Below are 5,000 nucleotides of genomic sequence, written 5' to 3'. Positions count from 1 at the left end.
AACCCACGTTGTGGCTTAACCTAACCCACGTTGTGGCTTAACCTAACCCACGTTGTGGCTTAACCTAACCCACGTTGTGGCTTAACCTAACCCACGTTGTGGCTTAACCTAACCCACGTTGTGGCTTAACCTAACCCACGTTGTGGCTTAACCTAACCCACGTTGTGGCTTAACCTAACCCACGTTGTGGCTTAACCTAACCCACGTTGTGGCTTAACCTAACCCACGTTGTGGCTTAACCTAACCCACGTTGTGGCTTAACCTAACCCACGTTGTGGCTTAACCTAACCCACGTTGTGGCTTAACCTAACCCACGTTGTGCCTTAACCTAACCCACGTTGTGCCTTAACCTAACCCACGTTGTGCTTAACCTAACCCACGTTGTGCCTTAACCTAACCCACGTTGTGCCTTAACCTAACCCACGTTGTGGCTTAACCTAACCCACGTTGTGGCTTAAACCTAACCCCACGTTGTGCCTTAACCTAACCCACGTTGTGCCTTAACCTAACCCACGTTGTGCCTTAACCTAACCCACGTTGTGCCTTACCCTGCTCTGTAATTGGCATATGACACGTTACATTAATGTATTGTTGTCCAACCGCAACCGGCTCAGAATGTTGTGTACACAGCTATGTGTCATCTCCCCATAACAGCTGCATTGCAGTGTGGTACGCCATAGAGACGTGTGGGAGTAATGGACGCAGTGGATGGCGATCAGCATGAGCCGTCTGTTCATGTAGTGGCGCGTGTATGCAGACGTAGTAGTCTCTTCTCACACAATGTGATAGCACGGTGCCCCGCGTTCCACATCTGCGACATGCTACAGAGGCCGGTTGACAGTTGGTCGCGCAATGGAGATCGCATATGTACGGGGGCACCTTCCACGTGCCCTCTAGTCGGGCACATTTTGTTGCGTGGATGTGAGCGAATGTAGTGTGTCTTGACACCTGACAGGCAGGCATGCAATAATAGTTGACTTTGCAAACGGGGATGGACGTGTACGTTTACTGGTGACGTTACGCAAATGAACAACTGGTAACCCGTTGTGGTGGCGGTTGATCTTGCTGGAGGTACATCTGTGAGGGCAACGATCGGTACAGCTACGAAGCGGTCCCCACCATACCAACGAACGTGAATGTGAATCTGGGTGTGAAGCGATACGCGGCTGTGGGTGGGTGGGACTGTCCCCGGCCGGTGAGGGGGGGCCGCCCGGCGTGCTGGCCGCGCGGTGCGTGGGCGCACGCGCTACAGCCGGCTGGTGGGGGCGCCCAGTGGCAGGCGCGCCGGCCCGACGGACGCGGCAGGCGGCGCAGCTGCGCGCCGGGGCACCCTGCGCGCGGCGCCGTGCAGCCAAAGTGGGTCCTCGCGGACCCGGTGCGAAGCGCGGTGGACATCTGCAGTGTGCTGGTCCGATTGAGGACTGTGTGCGTTGAGGATGCGCCGCCGCCCGGCACTCGGCGCCGCGACGCCGTCTGCTGCTCGGTCGCCCCAGCGGTTCTCGCTGGTGGTTTGTATCGCAGTTGTGCGGACGTGTTGGCACGTGCGCTGTGCTGGGAGAGTTCGCTTCGGCACCCACGTGGGGCCTTTGCCCTTCTGTGGCGCTGGCGTTGGAGCTGCCGGTCACCGTAGGTGGCGCGTGTTGTCTCCCGCCGGCAATGCCACGACAGCACGCTCCCGGGCCTCTGTCGGCAGCGGCAAGCTCAGTTGGGAGCACGGGTGGTCGCACCTAAAGCGTCTACTCGCCTAACTCCGGGCGATTGCGCCTCTCTCGAACCCGACCAAGTACTTAGGACGGCGCTGCGCGCCGCCGGGACCTGAGAGGGTTTCGAGGTGTATTGTGCAGGGGAGCCCAGCCTCCTCCTGTTTGCAGAATAATTGAGCGGACGCTTGCGTGTTCGCGCGGGCCCCCGGGACACACTCCCGGGCGGCCGGCTGCTCAGCTCTAGTTGACGCAGCTCCCTGGTTGATCCTGCCAGTAGTCATATGCTTGTCTCAAAGATTAAGCCATGCATGTCTCAGTACAAGCCGCATTAAGGTGAAACCGCGAATGGCTCATTAAATCAGTTATGGTTCCTTAGATCGTACCCACGTTACTTGGATAACTGTGGTAATTCTAGAGCTAATACATGCAAACAGAGTCCCGACCAGAGATGGAAGGGACGCTTTTATTAGATCAAAACCAATCGGTCGGCTCGTCCGGTCCGTTTGCCTTGGTGACTCTGAATAACTTTGGGCTGATCGCACGGTCCTCGTACCGGCGACGCATCTTTCAAATGTCTGCCTTATCAACTGTCGATGGTAGGTTCTGCGCCTACCATGGTTGTAACGGGGTAACGGGGAATCAGGGTTCGATTCCGGAGAGGGAGCCTGAGAAACGGCTACCACATCCAAGGAAGGCAGCAGGGCGCGCAAATTACCCACTCCCGGCACGGGGAGGTAGTGACGAAAATAACGATACGGGACTCATCCGAGGCCCGTAATCGGAATGAGTACACTTTAAATCCTTTAACGAGTATCTATTGGAGGGCAAGTCTGGTGCCAGCAGCCCGCGGTAATTCCAGCTCCAATAGCGTATATTAAAGTTGGTTGCGGTTAAAAAGCTCGTAGTTGGATTTGTGTCCCACGCTGTTGGTTCACCGCCCGTCGGTGTTTAACTGGCATGTATCGTGGGACGTCCTGCCGGTGGGGCGAGCCGAAGGCGTGCGACCGCCTCGTGCGTGTTCGTGCGTGCGTCCCGAGGCGGACCCCGTTGAAATCCTACCAAGGTGCTCTTTATTGAGTGTCTGGGTGGGCCGGCACGTTTACTTTGAACAAATTAGAGTGCTTAAAAGCAGGCAAGCCCGCCTGAATACTGTGTGCATGGAATAATGGAATAGGACCCTCGGTTCTATTTTGTTGGTTTCGGAACCCGAGGTAATGATTAATAGGGACAGGCGGGGGCATTCGTATTGCGACCGTTAGAGGTGAAATTCTTGGATCGTCGCAAGACGAACAGAAGCGAAAGCATTTGCCAAGTATGTTTTCATTAATCAAGAACGAAAGTTAGAGGTTCGAAGGCGATCAGATACCGCCCTAGTTCTAACCATAAACGATGCCAGCCAGCGATCCGCCGCAGTTCCTCCGATGACTCGGCGGGCAGCCTCCGGGAAACCAAAGCTTTTGGGTTCCGGGGGAAGTATGGTTGCAAAGCTGAAACTTAAAGGAATTGACGGAAGGGCACCACCAGGAGTGGAGCCTGCGGCTTAATTTGACTCAACACGGGAAACCTCACCAGGCCCGGACACCGGAAGGATTGACAGATTGATAGCTCTTTCTTGATTCGGTGGGTGGTGGTGCATGGCCGTTCTTAGTTGGTGGAGCGATTTGGTCTGGTTAATTCCGATAACGAACGAGACTCTAGCCTGCTAACTAGTCGCGTGACATCCTTCGTGCTGTCAGCGATTACTTTTCTTCTTAGAGGGACAGGCGGCTTCTAGCCGCACGAGATTGAGCAATAACAGGTCTGTGATGCCCTTAGATGTTCTGGGCCGCACGCGCGCTACACTGAAGGAATCAGCGTGTCTTCCCTAGGCCGAAAGGTCGGGGTAACCCGCTGAACCTCCTTCGTGCTAGGGATTGGGGCTTGCAATTGTTCCCCATGAACGAGGAATTCCAGTAAGCGCGAGTCATAAGCTCGCGTTGATTACGTCCCTGCCCCTTTGTACACACCGCCCGTCGCTACTACCGATTGAATGATTTAGTGAGGTCTTCGGACTGGTACGCGGCATCGACTCTGTCGTTGCGATGCTACCGGAAAGATGACCAAACTTGATCATTTAGAGGAAGTAAAAGTCGTAACAAGGTTTCCGTAGGTGAACCTGCGGAAGGATCATTACCGACTAGACTGCATGTCTTTCGATGTGCGTGTCGTGTCGCGCAACACGCTACCTGTACGGCAGCAGCCGTGCGCCGCGTGCGGAACCACGCGTGCCTCTCAAAACTAACGGAAATGTTGTGTGGTACGAGCGCTGAAGCTCTGGAGCGGCTGGCCTGCGGCACCTGGCGCCTCGCGCCGGTTTTGAATGACTTTCGCCCGAGTGCCTGTCCGCTCCGGTGTGGAGCCGTACGACGCCCATCGGCCGTGAGGCCGTTGGACACAGGAATGCTGGAACAGGGGCCGTCAAACGCCTCAGTCCCGCCTATGCAACTGTCTTGAAAGAGACAGTGGAAACTAAATGAAAAAAGATCACCCAGGACGGTGGATCACTCGGCTCGTGGGTCGATGAAGAACGCAGCAAATTGCGCGTCGACATGTGAACTGCAGGACACATGAACATCGACGTTTCGAACGCACATTGCGGTCCATGGATTCCGTTCCCCGGGCCACGTCTGGGTGAGGGTCGGCTACGTATACTGAAGCGCGCGGCGTTTGTCCCGCTTCGGAGACCTGGGAGTGTCGTGGCCGCCTGTGGGGCCGGCCGCGTCTCCTCAAACGTGCGATGCGCGCCCGTCGCCTGGCGGTTCGCATACCGGTACTTTCTCGGTAGCGTGCACAGCCGGCTGGCGGTGTGGCGTGCGACACCTCGTACAACGACCTCAGAGCAGGCGAGACTACCCGCTGAATTTAAGCATATTACTAAGCGGAGGAAAAGAAACTAACAAGGATTCCCCCCAGTAGCGGCGAGCGAACAGGGGAAGAGTCCAGCACCGAACCCCGCAGGCTGCCGCCTGTCGTGGCATGTGGTGTTTGGGAGGGTCCACTACCCCGACGCCTCGCGCCGAGCCCAAGTCCAACTTGAATGAGGCCACGGCCCGTAGAGGGTGCCAGGCCCGTAGCGGCCGGTGCGAGCGTCGGCGGGACCTCTCCTTCGAGTCGGGTTGCTTGAGAGTGCAGCTCCAAGTGGGTGGTAAACTCCATCTGAGACTAAATATGACCACGAGACCGATAGCGAACAAGTAAACAAGTACCGTGAGGGAAAGTTGAAAAGAACTTTGAAGAGAGAGTTCAAAAGTACGTGAA

The 5,000-nt window shown here is 56.2% G+C and overlaps 3 non-coding genes across 3 annotated transcripts in view; all 3 read left to right on the top strand.

Annotated features, from left to right (window-relative positions):
* Positions 1–1,957: 1,957 nt before the first annotated feature.
* On the top strand, positions 1,958–3,875 carry LOC126112810 (small subunit ribosomal RNA). The gene has a single exon (XR_007524551.1). It is a non-coding gene; the product is annotated as a small subunit ribosomal RNA (ribosomal RNA).
* Positions 3,876–4,227: 352 nt separating this feature from the next.
* On the top strand, positions 4,228–4,383 carry LOC126112808 (5.8S ribosomal RNA). The gene has a single exon (XR_007524549.1). It is a non-coding gene; the product is annotated as a 5.8S ribosomal RNA (ribosomal RNA).
* A 188-nt stretch (positions 4,384–4,571) lies between these two features.
* Positions 4,572–5,000, top strand: part of LOC126112813 (large subunit ribosomal RNA) — a 4,233-nt gene continuing 3,804 nt past the window's right edge. Inside the window, exon 1 of the ribosomal RNA XR_007524554.1 lies at positions 4,572–5,000. This exon is cut by the window's right edge and continues 3,804 nt beyond it. This is a non-coding gene — a ribosomal RNA (large subunit ribosomal RNA).

The sequence above is a fragment of the Schistocerca cancellata genome, unplaced genomic scaffold (genome assembly GCF_023864275.1).
Source record: "Schistocerca cancellata isolate TAMUIC-IGC-003103 unplaced genomic scaffold, iqSchCanc2.1 HiC_scaffold_227, whole genome shotgun sequence".
In the NCBI taxonomy this organism is placed as follows: Eukaryota; Metazoa; Arthropoda; class Insecta; order Orthoptera; family Acrididae; genus Schistocerca; species Schistocerca cancellata.
Note: the sequence above shows the minus strand (reverse complement) of the source record. Positions and strands in the feature narration are given on the sequence as shown.